Raw genomic sequence first — 20,875 nt, forward strand, 5'->3', positions numbered from 1 at the left:
AAATGGATTTAGGGCTCTTAATATACTTGGTGGCAAATGTGATTTCATGTGGTTAACATCTTGAAAAACCTCCTTTATCAGCCCGCTGACAGTTGCTCGGTTTGTCACGCATAAAACACAGTTTTGGCTGAAAGAAAAAGGTGGCACCAGAAAAAAAAAAAAAAAATTTAGTCATGGGCTTTTAACAGGTACAACAGTAAATGCATGTTAAGTAAATGATGCAATTTATTTCCTTTTTCTCATTGCCAGATTGGCTGCCACGGGACCTCTGCCAGCTTTAAATAAGTGGTACACAGATGGTATTCACATGGTGCCCACTTGGTTACAAAACGGTCCCAGGGAATAAAGCCCTGCCACAACAACCATTAGGTCAGCTGGTGAGCCTGTTGCTTTTGCACTTTGTGTGTACAAATGGGTTAATGTTGTGTCATTGGGCCGAATTCTTTGGTTAGCACGGCTCGTTCTCCGGGCTCCAAAGTGAATTGAAGATGCACTGGTGAAGGCTGGGATAGAGAAGTAGGAGAGAGATCCTCTCCTCTCCTCTCCTCTCCTCTCACTCTGCAGCTGTGCGGGTCTCCAGGCTCGCTGGCTTTTTGGAGAAGTGGTGAACTGTGTCATCTCCAGTCACTAACAACTAACAGCTGCAGCGCCAGCCGCTGCTGCAGATCGAGGGACAATGTGGAACCGATTTTCTAACATAGAGAAATAAATAAACAAACCCTGTGGAAAAAAAGAAACAATACCACAAACAACACACAGCTTATGCAAATGCGGGGAAATGTGTTCGGGAATCGATAAGCCCTATTTGTGTGCAAAGAGACTATAGGACAAGAGTGACCATTTTACCAGAGATCCACATAACCTGTGTGCGCTATTTTATTTGCAAGTGATACCTCAGAATATGTGTTTTTTTCTCCGTTACAGTATATGTCAAAGCTGCACATTATTAGTGTATTTGCTAGTGCGTGTACTCGTAACATACCAGATGTTTGAACTAAAGTTGAAGCAAAGTTTTAGTCACTTGTGGTGAGAAAGGAGTCAAACTTTTAGTGGGCTAAAGGTTGAATATCATAACAAACTGCACACTCACATAGTTAATTAGAGATATTTTTCAGGAAATAGTAAATCTATGTCAGCATCTTAAGCCCTTTTACTTTTGGTCTCATTTGCTGCTCTTATAAATTTGGGCATTCTGAGTGTGGCAAGAAAAATGAAAACTTAACATTGTTTAGCTTTTAATCCCAGTCACCTTGTAATTGTTTCTTTGTCATAAGCAGCTATTAGTATTGCTAGAAAATGGTAATGCTTTGAGAGACTCATCTCTTCCAGAGAATGGCTCTCTATCACACTCTCACATTCTTTTAAAAGGGAAAAGGAAGATGAATTTTGTCCATAAAGGCTGTATCACAAGGGCTTTTTATCCTAAATGGCTCTGGGGATTGTTATCTGTGGGAAGTGTGTCCTGCCTCCGTCGTGTTCAATCAAGTGTCCACTTAGCTGTGACTGGGAGTAATTGTTCCCAAGTGGGCCACACACTGACCTGTTAATGTCTGTGTTGACCCTGTAACCTTGTCAGCACGTCTTAGGGAGGAGTTTAAATCATGTGGATCTCCTCGGTGTCTTTACGCTACCGGGTCAAGTGGGCGTTGGTCCTGAAACACCACTCTCTTGTAATGGTCCCCGGTAGCATGGGTCAGCTAGGGGTGTTCCCAAAGATCGCCTCTTATTAAATGAGGTGCTGGGAGTGCTGTGACTTAATGGGTCAGGCCATTGATCCGATTCACCGCCAGTGTCCCAGTCTCTGCTCTGCGGCCCAGTCGGTGACTTGACTCTAGCTGATTTTAAGTTACACTAAACCAGAGAGCCATCTCACTTTGAATGTATCTTACTGAACCCTTCCCTTGAATTTCAGACTTTACACAGTACACATTCAAGGCAGCAGTGATGTTCACACATGGGCCTCTGCCCAGTCGGAAGATTTAAATAGTCCTGGGTGACAGAGCAAGCTTGAGTGTACGTCTAGAGGAGGATGAAATATAACTTTTAGTTGTTTACTCATAAAGTTGCTTACTCAGTTACATTCATAGAAAGCTATTTCTGATATTTTTGTATGATATATGGATGCACTGATATATAGTCTGATTATGAATTTAGGTCAGTTTTGGCACTGCCGACTAGTATTAGCATATAGATAAATAACCAGAAATTACTAGGATATTGTGGTCGAGTAGTATGTTATTTCTCGAAAAGGAGATGTCCTTGTTTACCAGGAACAAAGAGATAACTAAATAGATACAAAATAAAAAGACTGGAAAATATCATTATTAGCTATTGGCCAAATAGTTTTTTAAACATCAAATCATAAGAGCGCTTGAGAGCTCATGAAATCCCAGTCTATTTGGATCTTCTCATGAAGTCTGAGTGCTGTACTTTTGATGTGGCAAACTTGGCAGCAATCCTTGGCCGAAGTCACAGACTGCCCTCTGTCGTCAAACTTGAAGTTAGGGGACCGTCTGAAAGCAAGTGCTTCAATTGAAGGGCATGGGGACACAATAGAGGAGCCATCAATCCATGAGGGGGGCTGTCTGTTGGGATCAACATTTTTTTGTGAGTAATGACAGGCATGCAACAGAGTAATCAGAAGGGTCTTATCTTGGGCCAATGGTAGGCCCAGGAATGTGGACGGCCTGTGGAAACAGCAGTCGCACTAATGGGGTTAGTTGAATTCCATACTGGTGAATTATGAGGAGCTGGGACGTTTGGGCTGTGGTTTGTTGTGTCTGGTTGGAAAGCTACACCGCTCCACACACAGAGTTATAGATTTGGTTTTTAACACACTTTCTCATAGAGCAGGCCAATTAACTGGGAGCTGCACTGCTTTGCTGTGTTGCTAGAGACACAGCCACATTAAACAGCAAACATGTACACACATATATCATGGGCCAACAAGCCACACATGCAGCCGTGACTCCTGTGACAGGGACAAAACCAGATGTAATCTGTTATGCAGCCTCATTTGCATGATCTGAGTTGTATATGGAAGTCATTAGCCTCTTTCCACTTGTTTATCTGGCTACAGATGAATGCTTTTGAGCTAAACAGGTTTTTAAATAAACTACATGCGTGTCGTGTTACAAGCTATTTTGGAATGTACAAGTGCTGTGACATTTATGTCAAAGACTATACAGTAATATAAAATATGTTACTCATGTTTCTGTTTTACACTCATCAAACCACTCAGAGTTGTGGCATTTTTCTTGTCATATCACGACGGTGATTAACGCCTATTACACAACCTTAATTATCCTTTTGTGTCACCTTGCTTATTTTGTTGTGCGATTTGGTCATGTTCTTTGCTGTTTTTCTTTTTTACATTTACATATTATAAAGTACACGCTGTATAAAATCAATTCAGCGTATTGTTATGTTGATATTGCAAATACTCAAAGGGAATATTGTAACATCTTTACTGGTTTAGGGTGAGACATAAACCACAGATACAAACACTTTTGATATTTTTCATTGTGTACCTGTCATAGTTTCTTATGTGCATGTTCTGATATGAAAGGAAGATAACTTGGTATGCATATAGGCCAAGAGATGCCAACAGGAATCAGTGTGTCATAACTTAACAAATACCTGTGGCTGAAGACCATCACGTTTACTTTTGACATTCCTTATGTCATTTCTGTACGCGTGGGCTTCGCGGACCGGGGTAGGGGCTTTCCCCACCTTTCACTTCCTGTTTGTAATCTTTGTATCTTTCCCCTTCCTTTTCTCTCTCTCTCTCTCTGTTTGTGTCCTCTGTGTGAAACCCCCGTGGTCCTGCCTTCAAGACCGTAAGCTGAAGTCTGATTGGAGGAATGGCGTGCCAGTCGACCCTGCACCAGTGATCAGGGTATGTGTCAGTCCTCCCACTATAACTCTTCTCTTACTGCATACAGTAATGTGCCTGCTGTTTGTCTGTGAAGTGTCTTCAAAGCACTGTAAGATGTGACTTTTCGGCTTACGTGTTTCAAGCCATAATTTGTTTGAAACACATCCCAACAGAATATCGTCAGTTTTTTAGCAGTTTCACTGTTAGGCTTCACTGGCTACTAAGCACAGATGTGAATAATAGAGACACAAATAGTCCCGGAGAGAGTTTACTGTTTTGGGGAAAATATCTAATTTTAGTGACCATTATTGCAATTATTTTAAATAAATAAACTTCAGCTCTGCATCTGTGAGGACTGGTCCCAGGCTTCTAAACTGCTGCCCCACTTGTCCAGATTTTGCCAGCAGTTTAAAAAAGGCTGCTCTTGTAAGTGGCTGTTTTCCCAGATGGAGAATCAGGACAGTCAATCAGGGGTACTTCACTACCCCCTATTCCTGGAGGTCCCAATTCAGACCTTTTAAATGGAAACTCTTAAAACAATGATATGATATTGTTCGATTCAAGTATGAAGGATAATAATACAAAAGTTTAACCATGATTTGGGTAACATTTTGAGGGTGAAGTTGTAATTCTAGCTGTTCTGGCCATTACAACCATTTAAAATGTCCTTATATTATCTTCTTGAAACAGTGAGGTGATTAACTGAATAATAATAGTTGACACCTGATTTTTGGATGAATTCAGAAAGAGTATAAAAGCATAAAAATTCACAGCTTCCTAAATATTTGCTGGTTTTCAGAGTCTTCTGTGAAAGTAGCTTAAATCTTTGTATCTTTGGGTTTTGGATTGCTGGTCAGACAAAACATGACACGTCCTTGAGCATCAGAACTTGATAATGGGAATTGTTTGCATTTTGTTAGAGATAATAAAATTAGCTGTTTCTCTGCTAGTCTGAAAGAATAACACAAATGACTGCTTTAATATATTAAAAAAAAAGCCTTTTCTTCTTCCAGAAAAATCCATACTTTTTGTTTTCGTGAATGTTATGTCCAGAAGTTTTTAGTGCCCCATTATAACAACAGTCTAAAATCAATAAATTGTTTAATATCTGTTAATGCAGCACGTCACGCGCCGTTTAAACGTTGCACCATCTGCTGCTTTCTGTTTGTGACTCTCCTTTGTTTTTTAATATCTTTGGTGTGAAGTAGTCTTTCCATCCCTCTTCTCACCTCTGTCTGCCCCGGGAGCCCTGATTGGCTGAACACTTTCTGCACTATAGTCTGGCTGCTTGCCAGCCATACTGCCAGTGGCTGCCGTGCCCCCTGATCAGAAGAGAATGTGACATTTGTGCAGAGGTAATGGAATCTGCGTGCAATTAAATCTCTGACTGTGAAGAGGAGTCTATCTCCTCCTGCTCCCCCCATCTCCTGCCATTCCCAGCAGCAGGGGGGGTCAGGCACGATGATGAAACCATCCCAGCAGGCCCCTTCGCTGCACTCTGTTTCCCAATCTCCATGTCAGGTTGTATTTTTTAACTTTGCCGCACTAGACCTGCCTCTATCTGGCAATTAATTGCAGAAAATGTCAGTTAGGAATCTCTCCAAATATTGTATAAAAATTAATATTCAATTAGAAAGATTACGTTACACGGCGGTAACATTACCAGCGTTGTGGTGAATACTGCTGCAGGTGACAGTTGTTATTTAGTCGTGAGCGTTGTTGGGTAGTTAAGCATGGTTGGATGTGTTCTTTTCTTAGACGACTGGCACAGAGCGAGAAAGAGAGGCAGAGGGCAGATTCATGCATGGATGAGAAAAGGGTCATATCTCTCTGCTCCTCTTTCTCTACTGGCCTGCCACTACACTTAACGCCTCATTTGTGGGCTTTGTGGCCAATGGCTTGAGTCTGCTATCCGTTGCCATAAAAGGCAGTTTTTTCCTCTCTGCTGATGGGGCACTTGCTTGTGGGTTAATACCAGACCCCCACTACAGGCAGACTCATATCTAATGGATAATGGATATGCATATCCCCATCAGGACTGCTCATAAACATAAAACTCGCTGCTGCCATTGTATTGGTGGAGCTAGCTGAGAAGAACAGAGCAGCACCATGTGAGCATTTCCCTTGAACTTGTGTAGGAGTAGTTCATATCTGTGTTCCTTGTCCTCACAGGGTGGACCGAGATGCAGGATATCCAGGTCAAGGTTTGGCTAAATCCTCCCTTGTTGTTCACACCCTGTGTAGGTCTGTCCTAAAGGCACAATCTAAGGCTATACCTCCCTGCAGATCGGCCACTCGATCAACTACATAATGTGATTATTGAAATGGGAATTCATCTTCCTGTTCCTTCGAACAATGAAAGATTACAGTTTATTTTTTCACGTTCTGCTGCTGAGTGTCAGAGCCCAGCTTTAATGTGACTGGTTTCCTGTCACAGTTGACTCTTCTTTTCACGTTCAGCTTTCTCTGGTAATGTATTTTGTCATGATGAATTATTAATATCAGCGCTGGTTGAAGGGAGTGTTGTCTCAGAAAATATGAGAGTCACTCTGTTTCTTTGTATTCCTGCAACCAAGGGTTAATTTACACCAACAATCAAATGAACCTTCCCGTTTCCTTGCTGCCGTATGGATCGTGCTGAAAAGCTGCTGGTCTTAACTTTATTCGCTAACATCCTGCTAAACATCAGAGAGAGCCATTCCTGTTTTCCTCTGTTACAGATGGCTTTGGTGTGTTTTGCGATAAAGAGAAAAAGGCTTTGCTCGGAGAAGGAGACAGAAGAGGCTTACGCCATTAGTGTCATTCGAATGGTGAATTAGATCAGACTGACAGATAGATGCGGAAAATTGTTTTAATTGTATAATTATCTGTGGTTAGCCACTTATGCGGAAAAGTGCTGTGATGTGGGTGAAGGCCAGGGAAGAGCACATTTTGGCCTTTATGTGCTTATTTTGTCTTTGCACAGCAAATGAACAACAATTGGGGGTCCTAAGGATAAAACATAAACACACCCAAACGCACAGACACTCACACTCCCCCTGGGCAGGTTGAGACGTGTTCATTGAAATGCTGCCCTTTAAAGTAATGTGTCTGGCCAGTGAGCCTTCTCCTCAGGCAAAGAGGAAGGCGCCTATAACTGTCTGCTGAAGATGGCACAGCTTAGCACAAGTGTAACAGCTATGCACAACATTCGGAGGAGAAGGAGAGGCTGAATATATTTGTGGCATGCCTAACCGCATTCAGCTGATTTCTGATCGGATGCAAAATAGTAGACTACGCGCAGATGGCAGTAAATATGTGGCTTAATAACTGCCGCCTGCTTTGTGCATTTTTTTCTTTTGTAAAACATTCCCATGAAAGAGTTTGCATGAAGCTCCTATCTTCAACTGCCAATTTGGTTGGAAAATATTGCTGTTTTAAACAGTGACGACTTACTGTTGCAACATGTGCTGCTGCGTAGCGTCCGATTTATTAACGTAGTCCTAATTTGTTAATTCTTTTTCACTTAGATCATTATTTTAATAGTTTTGGACAGAAGCAATCTACCATTCCATCCTTTGGGCAAACATTGTCATTACTGTTGAAGTGTCAGCTGCTTTTACTGAATACTGCTGCTGTTTTAAAGCTTCTGTAGAGGTCTTGGGTTCAGATTTAAAGAAAATGTCCTGATCTTAATTCCAGCAGACTTTATCATTGAAAGAATTTGATGCAGTTTTCTAAAATACCTAATGCTCTGTTTGGTGTCCTCTAAATGTACAATTTTTATTACATTTTCATAGAGATAAAAGCATCCTGGCTGTAGCATATAGTCTTATTTTGACAGATCAGTTTCTGAGTGATTTTTTTTCTAGCCCGGTGGGCAAAGCTAAGCCCAGGCCAAACACTGATGCGCTGCAGTCAGCAGCTGCATGCCATTTTCAGCTCAGCTCATTCAAGTGTAATAAAACAATGCAAGAAGTGCTGGAGGATTGCGGCCCTGGGATGCTCTCGCTCTTGAAATAGGACCACCTTTCGGGCAACCGTATAAACAGTAAGGGGAGCTGCTATCCTGTGAGTTTCTGTCGTTCATTTAATTCATCGGGCGTTCCTGTTCCTGCTGTGTCCCCGATCAGAAATATTTGATTATGTAACAGGCCTGGTGGTTTGTAATCGTATCAAGAAAGACCTTCAATAGTTAATCAAAAAATGAATGTTTGCACACTGCACCAGTCTCGAAATCCACAGCGATTCATGGACTGCGAGCTTGTCATGTCTCAGTTGTTACCTTCGTCATGCTCCGTTGTTCAGTTGCATCTCCTGTTATAATGCACAGGGGATTAGCAGGTAACAAGGCAGCAGCACTCCTCTGAGGATGTTGCGCGTGGCTTTGAATGTCTCACACAATACAACATAAATGAGGCGGGGGGTGGGTGTCCCACCAAATGGTGATTTCCCAGCTACACAGGGAGCCTCCTCCTGGATAATGTGGTAATGAAAGGTGACAGGAAGGACTCAGGGTCTGGAACGAAGCCGGGGCAGCTGGTCAGAGCAGGAGTATAGGAAGTAGTGCGCACCCGGGCTAAAGTGCAGCGAGAAGCAAATTAAAGCTCATATCTGCCATCTCCCTCGCCTCCCTGCACTTTCCTGTTTGGACTTGAAGGTGATTGGGAGCCAAGGCGGTGACAGTTGACGGAAGCTGCGCGGAGGAGAGAGTATTTATTTACAGTGAGATGCAGCGATGCTTGTTCAGGATGCGGTTTCACGCAGGATGTGCACCCCCTTCTCCACCACCACCACCACACACACAGACACACACCTCCTCCCATCTTTCTCATCTCCACCCTTACACTACAATCCCCAGGTTTGATCAAGAATGGGAAGTGGGTTATTGGAGAGGAGGGGCTGGCCTGCTGCAAGCCAGGCAGCCTGCATTGTGTAAGAGGCTGGGTCTGGATCCAGCCAGCAGAGAGCTCACTCAGCATGTCTTCCTGCCTAACCCAGGAGGTGGTACCAAAGTCAACATGGGTCACTGAAAAAAAGGAGTGTGTGAAGCACTAAGATTGTATTGTGTGACAGAGATTTTCTTGAGGTGTTACATAATCTAATTAAAAATAAAAAAAAAGGCAGTGAACAAAACGGAGCCTGTGAGAAAAGCTTACATTTAAAAGAGTGTGTGTTTTAAGAAAGTTCAAATGAGTGTGTCAGGTTCCCTTCCAGGAATTCTACCTTGTAAAGCAGGGGTGGGCAGGTAAGGGTGGGGGTGGGGGTGTAAATCCCAATAATTACACTGTACACTGGTTGAAGTGCAATTACCATTGTTGTCACCCTATAATACACTATTCACTATTTTAGTAAACTGCTCATTTTAAAACATGCAAGTGTGTGCAACATCCTTTCATACCACCCAGGAGGAAATATCCTGAAACTATTAGTTGATTAGTCAGATAAAAGTGAACCTGCTGCAGGCACACCTTTTTTGCTTTTTCATTAGATTCCAACTTCGGCTTTCGTCTGGTAGGATATCAGATGGTAAGCATGTGAGTGTGTTGAAAAGGTGAGCCGTTCTGATCTCTGCTCACTAGCTGTCATGTCGGCATTAATCCGTCCAAAGTTTCAAAGGCAGGTTTTATGACCCGCCTTACGGCCTCATCTGTGTGGACAGCAGCATCTAAACTCTGGAGAACCTGCCACATAAAATCCACATCTGTTAAAGCCTAAATTGTAAAACAGCCCCCACATGTCCAGGCAGTGTTGAGTTAATAATATACTTAAAGTACAGCTCCCTGCAGCAACGGCAGCCATTGTCTTACATTCGCTTCTTTGGGCAAGACTTACAGCTTTTTGAATGCCTTTTTGGACCTTCACAGACTATTTGTTTTTTATTTTTTTTAATGTTTTTGACAAGTAAAGTTTAGTAGTCAGTCTTGTAGATTTATCAAAATTGAATTTGTAACAACCAAGTGCTGAAACCAACTGAATCTACTTTTACTTGTAGTGTAGTTAAAGATCAATATGAAAACGACAGACAATTTTTATTAAATCAGAAGTAGGATTAGAAAGCAAAAGCAAGTATTATTCTCAGTCTTGAGGTTTGCCACCACTGTCCAATATATAAAGGATGATTAACACATCTGTGGGTGATGCAATTTAAACAGCAGTTGTCATTACAGATACACAGTTGCTACACACACGTTTGTCGTCACAGTCTCTAAAAGAGGAAGTATTGCTTCTCCTCGCTGGTGAATTCAATCATTGCTTCCATCAGTGCTCTCAGAAGTCAAATGTACTGCGCGTTAACAAGTGCTTTCTGTGCTTCTTTTATCCCTTTTAGTTAGCCGTGTGCTAGTCATTTCTGTCGTGGGACACATCTTCAAATCTGTGAAGGTAGCTATTGACCTGACAGGAGCAGCATGTGGATGTGACTCACATATACAACAACATAAATTTCAGTACTGATTTGAGGTTTCTTCAAAGGCATCTGGCAAATAACCTAAGGGAGAACCACAGTGCGGCAGTCGAGGGGGAAAGATACATTTAGAATAACCATGAAAAGCAGACATTGTTGGTGGGAGGGCAGATGAGTAATGTAAGATAACCAGTTACCACATAGTTCTTTTTTAGGTGTCTCGTGTCAATGACTTCAGAACGTTGAGGATTTATTTAAATTAACAAGGTACAATTGACAGAAAATACATTTTAAATGTTATGTGACTCAGTAGCTAGAGCTATCGTGTATTCTACATGTGTTTGATAAATTGGTTTCACACAGTGAAGTAAGTGTAGGCACAAGTAAAAAGCTAAAAAAGTTTGGTGTCAGAAAGCTTTTTATTGTTATTTTTACTTTTGGCTCTGTGTGATGTCAGGTAGAGGGGATATTTTTGATATTGTCTTCTAACAAAGTACAACTGTGGCTATTACTACAGGTCCACCCACCCGCTATTTATGACAGTTGGGGGGAGGGGTACATGAAGATTATTTTGAAGTGTACAAAAACTGTTTTACTAGAGAATAAGAACAAAACATATGCAGCTCAAAATGAGCAGAATTGTGAATTAATTAAAATTAGTGAATTAAAATTCACTAATGCATTACAGCACAAGTGATTTGATCTAAAAGTCTTGACATAAATAGGCAATGGCTGAAAGTCTAGGACTTTCTGTCTGTGCTTTTGTAATATCTGTATTTATGGGGGTAAAAAGAATTTGCAATAGCAATATACTGCAAAGTTTATTTCCATTCACAAACCAAACATTCCCTCTTTAAAAAAGTGTATTTTAGCAACATTAGGAAGTTCAAATAGTCATATAGTATTGTTAAATGCTTTTATCGGGTCGGCAGACTCAGCAACAACACTTGTAACTGCTCTAGACGCAGAGGGAGCAGTCTTAAAGTGTTTTTATTCATCTATGGCAGTGTATGTAATAGATGATGACAGCCTGGTCACCTCTTCCTTCAATTGGTTTGGATTTTCTATTTACTGCTATACACAATGCTGTGTATAGTTGGGTCTTAGACTAATTGATGTTTTGGAAGATGAGTCCAATTGGATGAGTCATTAGGCCTATTACCAGAGTTTTATTAAATGCCCCCACCCAAAAGGGGGGAAAAAGTCCGCTCTGGAATATTTCCTTCCTAGAATAACAGGCGCTTGGATTGGTAAAAGGCAGATAATATATGTGTGAGATTGATCAGTGAGTAGCGACCCCATTATCTCCTGAGATGTTAATTACACTGTGCTCAGCTTGCATGTCAAAAGGCAGATAATTGAAGAAGGTAAAAGATGTGCCACACTTTATTTATGCTTTCACTTGCTGGTAGAGGATTTGCTCTCTCTTGTATGTCCTCTTCCCGCCTCATCTTTCTTCTCTCCCTTTTTTGTCTGCAGTGTATTTATTCTTCGGTAATATCACATTGTCATATAGCTGATACATTTTTGGAGTTATTATTCACAGTCCTCACTGTGACAGATGTTCTGTCCTGTCTCTATGTCACAGCTGTCTGCAGGGGCTGTAAAAATCCTAAAATGATTTAAATGAAATTACCTGAATTCAAGACCTTTAAAGGTTCTTGTATTTAGATGTTAGATAAATAGTTTTTTTGGACCTCCTGAAGATCTCTGTGCTGCATTCCCCCCCCCCCCCCCAATTTTTTATGTGTCACTTATGCATGTGGACACATTGATAATTGCAATCTGTTTCTCAAATCAGCAAAGTGGAGTACAACCTCTTACAGGCCATCAAACTGAGGGAAGCTGCAACTTCTTAAACCTTATTAAATGTCTTAAACGTCATTGCCAGTTCTAGCTGTTTAGTCTTGGATTGTGATTCATGGAAAGTAGCTTTGCATGATTCACAGTTCAGAATATTTTCTTATTCATCATTTTGGAGCCCACCAGTTTTCTTTTAAGCAAACTCTCATCTGATCGGTTACCCTGAGATAACCATATTAATTCTCTCATTGGCTTCGTACAGGTCAGTGAGCAGAAAATAGCTGAAAGTGAGTTTAAACCAGTGGTTTGCAGTTATTGCTCAATTCTTTGACCTGATTTCATGAAAACCTGGTCATGGTTACTAGGAACATTCACCACACCATCAGTGTACATTTGTTAGAAAATAAATAAAGACATTACAAGTCCTGTTTAAAATTAGCTGTGATTTACTGTACTAGGATAATGCTGTGTAAAAATACACATGAACCATATATATATGCTTGGGCTGCAGTGGCTACAGCTGTTAAAGCATGAGCCAGAGTGTTGGAGAATGACAGACGAGTAAAAGAATGATGATGGAAACATTTTTGGGTGAGTTTTAGTACTTTAATCCGGCACTGGAATTACAGCATCTGTCCAGCGCAGTCTTCCCAGGTGTACATTGAGATGAGTCTGTGAGAAGCAACAGAAACTTATTTGCAAAAATACTGTTGCTATTGTCTTTTTGTTCTTTCTTTTCTTTTCTTTTTTTTTTAAAACATTGTTTGTGTCTTCAGCGTAGTTCCCCCCACATCTGAGCACACGGTGTCTGTAAACTTCCTATTGACATTGTATAAGCCATAGGGGACATTTTGTATTTAAAAGAAAGAAAAAAAAAAGTCTTGTTTGTTTTTCGCGTGCTTATAGAGATAGCGTTTCCTGTGGTTTCCTGTGGTATCTCTGTGTGCTGCAATTTACAAGTGCACGTGAATGCCGTCTGCACTCCCAAAAGTGAGAAAGTGCACATACATACACACACACATATACGCAGCTATACATACACTCTGATGTTCTTTTCTTCTTTCTGTGTTGTCATCTTTGCTTGGGGCGGAGCCTCAAGCAAGTGGTCAGGCTGTGGTCATCTGTCTTTAGGGCTGATGGACAGCAGCATGATTTAGTGCATCACCTGGTGGACACTGTTAAAAATGAGCCCCTTAGATGACATAGTTAGACATGTTTTTTCAGCTGTTGTCTACTTTTATGCACTTTTTCCCCCCTTGCCTTACGTGGGTGAAATTCATTTAATCTTTGAATCAGAGTTTACAGTGACATCATCGGTGCAGAGAATAAGCAGCTGCACTGACGGGAAAAGAAGGAAAATTCACCCCTTTATGAAATTGTGTTCGAAGGCAAAGTTGAAGGTCAAGAGGGAGTTTATAGTAGGACTTTTTTTTTTTTGGAAGTGTTGAAATAAGAGAGCTGCTTAAAAGCCCACCCCTTCCTAACAGGAAACCCAGTGCAGAGATGAAGCCGTGGGGTGTAGCGCAGTTTCACCTTTGCTTTGACATCTTCTGGCTTTTCTTTACTTTGTCTGACCAATATCTGAAATCCATTAGCATCTTCCTACTTGTTTATGTGTAGGCCAGGAGGCTCCAGGAGGCAGACGGTGAACTTCATTGAATTTAAGGTTTTTATGGTATTAAGTTGAAGTGTCTTTTTCTCATTTTGACCACTTTTTGTGTGCCAGAGAAAGACCTCTGATCTCTCAGATGCTAGCAAGCTGTATTTTGCTGTGGCAGTGCAGCCTTATCTGCGCTTGAGGTCTGTACTTTAATGGGCTTTATTGATCTAAACAACATCAGGGGTTGCGGTGATGTTATTAAGGCAGAGATAACTTCTGTGTAATTCCACTCCAACAATATATTAGCCTTTTATTGGTCTAAATAACTTTGCCTTTTAGACAGTAATGCACCAGTAAGTCACAGCAGCTCTTCATGTCGGCAGGATCTTAATAAAGCATTTCCTCTGGACATCCTGCTGCAGAGAGAGTGAAAAACGACAGGTTAAAAGGCATGCTGGGAAGTTTCCATGCCATCACTGTAAATTATCTCTTTTGAATACATAAATAAAACTAGAAGCGAGCTGTGAACAGGAAGGGGTGGAGGTGGGATGGATTGGTGAAAGTTAATACAAATATCTTCCAACACTCTCTGTTTCACACATGGAGGTGCTATAAGGAAAAACATAGGATGTTCCAAAAGAAGCCAAACTGGAATACGTGCAACGTCATGTAGGCAGTAGCCGATCAGTGTTGTGTGCATGTGTCTGGTTTTTCTTTTTTTTTCTTTTTTTTAAGAATGCTTCTATGTAATTTTTGAGGACAAGTGTAATTTAGATTTATCTACATTTGTGTTTTCATTTGAAATTTTGAGAGAAAATATATACATAACATTACAATTGTGGTCATTATTGTAGTAACAGTAAAAAAATACAGTCTAACTCAGTCATTCTGCTTAACAGAATTGATTTAGATGCAATTAATTTATAAAACAAATGCACGGTTTGATTAAAAAAAACAGAGTAGGGTTTTTTTGTGGCTGCTACAGGTTTGGAAAACTGTTTATTTCTTTATGTATTTTTGAATAGTTATTGACGCGTTGCCCATGGTGCATTGTGTGTATGCAAACTTATTTAATGGACAGCTGCAATATTTTTTTCCTTTCAAGGGCAGAATGCTGTATATCTAATATTTATATGAAATAACGAAGCCATTTATCTAGAAGTGTATTTTCCAGGGGTTGGGGGTAGGGCTCCATAATTTGCAGCTATTTAAAGCCTTGGTTTTGGTAATGAATTATTTTGTCATCTCGGCTGTGATGAGATTCATCTTTAATAACTGTAACAATTATTTTATTAAAAAGAGAAGCCATGCATTATGGCTATCTCGCCAAGGTCTCAAGCTGGAAGGAATTCTCATTAAGAGCATTATATTACCCCGGTGTGCTTTCAGCTGGATGTCCCGCTGAAATTACATTAGGTGTCAACAATGTTTGTGTTAGAAGTAAGCAGTCATATTTACAGAGGCTAGCTTTTTTCATTTGCTGCCTGACACTGGGAGATGTATTAAAAAAGATACTAATGCTCCATATCTGATTAAGTCACGTAGAGTGAAACTCCTTTAAAGTGTTGACTTTTAATATAAAGCAAGCACTGTTCTGTCATCAGCAAAGACGTAAATCTTTATTCAGAACTTTTGATTGCTTGAGCTTTTTTATTTATTAATTTTTTTGTGATTTATTTAGCTGGCACACACGACTGTAATCACCCCTCATTCCCTCCATTTATAGCTCCCAAACTATAAGCATCAGGTTGTTTGTGTCATGATTGATTTATCAGTGATTTTCATCTACATCCTGTGTTCCTTCTGATGGTTAGCGTGGTGTGCAACATTGTATTTTGTTAATGGTCCCAGGCCCAGGGTTGCTGCTAATGACATGGTTGTAATTGTTTGTCAGTGTGATAATGTGTGATTTCCTATTTCCATGTGAAGTTGGACATTTGATGAAGGAGGGATCTTGTCAGGAAGACAAAGTGCTGTCATTTGTCACCAGCTAAATGAGCTTCTCACCAGACATCCTCTCAGTTTTCAATGGCAATATCATATTCACGGATCCCCTTTTGGGCCATTGCCATGATTTCCACATTATCCAGTGCATGGTATTAAAGAAATGAATTAAGCTTGTTCTGGCTTCCTTCAACACGAAGCACAGAAATCCAGATGAAGGCAGAGATGTATTAAAATCACCTGATTTTGATGCAAAGGTCAGACATTGTAAAACTGAGATTTGAACTAAATCAACTATGAGAAACATGGTTTTGCTCTCTTAGTTTGTGCTCTTTGCTGACATATAGAAATATGTTAACTGTATTTCCAGAAAGACAGAAGTGAAATTACCGAGTTTGGTAATCTTTTATTCTTAGTGTTTGCAAGCAGTCATCACTTCCTTAAATTTAACATTTTTAAATGGAGAAACGGTTTCATCATCTTCACAGGAAAGACTTTGTCAGTTCATGTCACCGTGTACCTTTTTTCAGGGGCAAAATATAGAGTCAAGTTAAGTTGAATAAATATGATTTTTGATTTGGGAAAATGAAAGTTGGGAGTTTGCTGTTGCTGCCGTGCTAAACATTATTTTTACCGAAATTTGGATCATTTCTTATAGTTGCCAATTGATTAAAAATAGCTGCGAGTGATGCATGAACTGGGTTTGGGTGGTGAAATGGGGCATGCCAGAAAAAGTTGGGGTCAGTAGTTGTCGTAGAACATGAACATGACAACTTTCATTGTTTGCCTGAACATTGTATATTTGTCCATTTCACATCTCCTGTAACATTAGAAACTTATGGGGCACATGATTGCAGCACTTGAAGGTCTTTGAAGTAGTTGTTCCCTTAACACACTGCCTTTGTTTCTGATTCAGCTTGTTCCATATTGTGGGGTTGGGGGGCAGATTCTTCCTAGTTAACAATCTAATGAGCCAAACAAGACAAACAAAAGAGAGGTGCACCGAATAGGCCTCCTGAGGTCGGGGGAGCTGCCTCATGTCACAAATGCTCTTCTGTCTTCCTTTTCCACTCAATATCGATTCATGTCTTCAGTGGTTATGCGCTGTCCGCTGTACACGGGTGGTGTAATCAGCTAAATGTAGCCTCTGCTTTCTTATTATTACCTGGGTGCTTAACACTGGTGGGGTTTTTTTTCTCTTCAAGGACAAATGGTGTAGGAGAAGGCAGATCCCGTGTGAAGTCCCTGAGCCCTCGCCGAGCGGCAGATCTCTTTTCAGCGCCAGCTGTTCTCTCAGATACACCAGGCCGTGCTGAAATTCTCTTAATATAATTCTAGGGGCTCAGGAGAATAGTGCAAAACAAGCGTGCCAACGAGGAGAACGTTGAATTTTTCATCAGCGGGCTTCAACTAGCTGAGTTAGTGGGCAGCGCTCTCATTCATGAGCAGATGTTCAGTGCAGTTACACTCTGCAGTTAATGTGAACTTACTGGCCTCTCTGCCATTGGCTGCAAGGACGTTGGCAGCAATCTGGCATCTGAGAATTACTCCCAGTAAAAGGCGCAGTCCTGGAAAGCGTTGCCCCGGCCTTTTTTAGCCACTTCCCAGCCCAGGAGCTGGATTGTGGACAGGGGAAGGCACTGACAGCTCATCCGTCTTCAGTCCGACAGTGATGAAACACTCGCCACTGTTTGCCGGGGGAATAGCACTGAAATTCCTGCAGATAATTTTCACATTTTACGTTCACTTCTAGTGACTGGATAGATGTGAACCAACGGCACTCAGCAGGTGAAATATATTTCAGGTGTGTCTGAAAAAGAAGTACTTAAAGATACCTGCCTCAGTTGTTACAGTGAAAGAGTACATACAGATGTATTATTCCAGTACCCCTGAAAGAGGAAACTCAGAGAAGAGGCACCTGTAAGGGGGAGCAGTTTGGCTCTGGTACGTCTGTAGCTGTAACCAGCTGGTGCTGTGGTCAGCCTGGTGGGCTGTATCCTCTCCCAGCCTGGTGCTTCAGACATCTGCATGCCCAGGCTGCCTAGCTTGAATTTGATGTGGTCGTACAGATCTGTAATAGTTTCATCCAACTAGGCAAAAGGCTGTTTGACTGGTGTGTGTGTGTATGCGACATCAAATTTAGTAGGTGGCATGCCAATCATCTCGAGCTTGTGTGAAAGTCATCACAGTAAAGTTGTGCATATGGGACTTAAACAGTGCAAATGACAAGCTCTTGTTTCTCTGCATGTCTCATTTTCACTTTCTAATTGGTCGTTTTCAGGTTGGCTTTACGAGAGCAAAACTAATTAGTGTTTCTAAATTCAGCAGAAAAAAAGGCAGTTGGGTTGATTGTTCTGGTTTCCTCTCCTGTGTCAGGCGCTCAACAAGAAAATAAGACTAATCATTTTCAAATTGCTCGTATTTTTAAACCCCAGAGCTGAATGTCATTCCTGGTCTCTTGGCATTTTGTTTGGCAAGATCAGGGAACCGTGGTTGCCCTCTCGCCTGTGTGCTGTCTTTGTGATTCGTGGGAAGTTTGGACTTGGGGCCAGTGGAAAAAAACAATGTGTTGTGTTTTAGGTGGGGTTGTTTCTGCTTTGATTGGGAATGTCCTGCTGACAGGAGCAGCCTCGCAAGTTTACAGTAGCTGTGACATTGGCGTTACCTTTATTCAAAGTCCTCCAGCTGCATTGAGCCCTCAGGAAGCCCAGCGCAGGCCCACATGGGCGGCTGACGGCCCAGAGAGAGGAGAATGAGCCCTGTTTGAGTTGGCAGACGCTCCCCTCTTGGGGAACTTTTGCTGCCTTTGCAGAAAGGCCAGTGGCGGCAGCTCTGGCGGGGCGGCGGTGATTCTTGGGGCAGGATGGGCTTTTTCCACCTCTCCTCCCATTCAGGAAACACATTTCGCCGTCTCTTCCCTGCGTGTTTGCAAACGGAGGGAAAGAGTTAAGGCGAAGGGGCATGGGGCAGTAGAGCTGAATGACAGAGCACGGCTGTAAGAGGCTGAGTGCTAATGTGTGGCAATTTGAAAAGGGCGAACAAGCTATTTCAGAAAGCACGAGTGTTGTGAGAAGTCAGTGCAGTGGAGCTTTATTTATACCGAACAAAAACATTTACATTTTAGTGTTCTGTAAAACATGCTCTATTTTTATTTTTCCACTGCCACTGCGGGGATTCATTCTTCAGAAGGCAGTAATTAAAACGCGGTTGATCTTAGGTTAGGGAGGAGGAGTGCTTAAATGCAATTAGAGCAATGTTCAAATTAATTTGGACTCAGTTACAGTTGTTGGAATTTGTCATTATTTGTTTAATCAAGGGAGTTCTTGTTTGAGAGACTAAATCTAGATCCACTGATATATAAACGGGCCACTGAGAAGCCTGTTCAAACCTATTATCTGCCTGACATGAATATTAATTTGAAAGTGACCTTTTTTGTGACCTTTCAGTTTTGAACTCACACTTAACTGAGAGGTGCATGTGGTTGCGTGTTGTGACAGCATGGTTATTATTGAAAAAGCTGATTGTGGAAAAATAAGTATGTTCTTGCTTTTGTCACCTTCACGTTTGAAATAATTTCCACTGTTTCTCTTCTTTTTTCCATTCTGCCACCCCCACCCCTTAACTTTCCTTTACTACCTCCTCTCTTCTTCTCTCCTCCCCTTCTGCTGACTGCTTGCCGATCCAGCCAGGACACTCCAGTGGTGACATCCTGTGGAGCCATAGATTAAAGTAAGTACCTCACAGAAACATCAGTAGACACCAGCATTTGGTTAAGAAACACGACTCGTGCATTAGCTTTTGGTGCATTCTTCCTAATGTCTTCTCAAAGAAGGGCATTATATGGTAATAGTTGTGAGTTTGAATGCCACAGGATGATAAGAAAGGTTTTGCATAGTAACCGATTTCCTCTTTTCCTGATGCCGTTGCATGTTGACATGAGTTTGAATGCTTAAATGCGTGCAAGGGGCCAGGTCAGTGAGTCGTGCTGGTGTTCAGAGTTAACTGTGAACCTGAAAAGTAAAGAAAATTGCAGATAGTATGCTGGCTCATGTCTGCATCCCCAGACTATCCTAGAAGTCATTACTCCTTGTGTGGTGTATAAACACGTCAAAAACAAACAATGACCCTGGGCAGACTCCACACTGCAAAACAATTTCAAAGCCTGCAGTGTAGTGTAAACACAAAACATGGCTAACCTTCACGCAGGGAAGACTTCACCTTAAACCCGGTGTTTGTTTTATAGTCCCTGTCGACCTTGGTCAGATATAGTTTACATCTCTTTGGTTCTTTCAGGTCGATGTAGCTTGGGTTCTGTGCTGACATTTACGGTTGAAGCTTTTCAGTAAACAACATGTGGCTCGGAAACAGACTATTAATGGAGATCTTATTAGTCAGGTGTTCACATTAAAAAAAGATAGAGATGAACTTTGCTCACAGTGGTGATTGTGACATGACTGATATTCAGTGTTGTTGTAAACCAAGTGTAAACACTGCCTCGCGGGGTGTAGATTTCCCATACAGACACTCTATGTATCGAGCAATGAATATTCATTTTCTCCTCTCGTAGACTCTTCTGCCTCTGTGAGCTCTTTCACACTGAGCCGGGGGTGACTGTAAGGCGAGGTGAACCCATATTTTTAATAAAGCCCAGCTGCTGAATGATCAAATAGAGTCTCTAATTAAAGCCTGAGTGTACACCCATGTAAAATTCTCTCTGGAATGCTAACAACCTGTGATATTTCCAGAGGAATTTGCTGTGAAGGTCTCAGAGAAGGAAAGGGATTCAAGTGTTTGGGGTTCAGAGGGAGGAGGGGCAGCATGTTGTTCACATCCGTGTCAGATTGAGGCTAATGAAGGCCAGGCTGATCCTTGGATGCAAGCCTTAAGTAAATGATCCCTCTTTGAATATATTAGCGCTCCGTAGCAGCGTTGTGCCTCCCTGCCGTGCCAGCGCTGCTACGTGTTGTCTCGTGGTCTGACGAGGCCAGTCGAAATGGCAGTCACGGTGTTCGATCACGCCGTGTGCCGTTGAGTGTGATTTCAGTTTGTTTTACAGCAGTGATGTTACATTGACTTGGTGGTGAGGAAGTACTCTGGCTGATCATTTCCAGGTTAGTGTGTCTGCAAAACAGTTTGATAGTAAATGGAAAGTATGAGTGTTGTGTCATTTGGCAATGTAAATGAGCCATCTCAAATTTTTCCCCACCCTCTTAAGAGGGATTGCATTTACATAGCAGGCAAGGGTTTGATACTCAAGCAGATGGTT

At 41.5% G+C, this 20,875-nt stretch overlaps 1 protein-coding gene across 16 annotated transcripts in view; it reads left to right on the forward strand.

The window, feature by feature from the left end:
• foxp1b (forkhead box P1b) overlaps positions 1-20,875 on the forward strand; it is a 151,113-nt gene that overhangs the window by 14,455 nt on the left and 115,783 nt on the right. For 11 of the 16 annotated variants that reach the window (XR_014911695.1, XM_085405693.1, XM_085405684.1 and 8 more), the window contains exons 3-4: positions 3,837-3,898; positions 19,295-19,338. The gene's annotated coding sequence lies outside the window, so the exon portion shown is untranslated. The remainder of the gene's footprint in view (positions 1-3,836; positions 3,899-19,294; positions 19,339-20,875) is intronic. The other 5 variants (XM_085405685.1, XM_085405686.1, XM_085405687.1 and 2 more) reach the window with 2 other exon arrangements.

Source organism: Rhamphochromis longiceps, linkage group LG5 (assembly GCF_057381845.1).
Source record: "Rhamphochromis longiceps isolate RC_006_pf linkage group LG5, R_longiceps_female_GT1.1, whole genome shotgun sequence".
NCBI classification, from domain to species: domain Eukaryota; kingdom Metazoa; phylum Chordata; class Actinopteri; order Cichliformes; family Cichlidae; genus Rhamphochromis; species Rhamphochromis longiceps.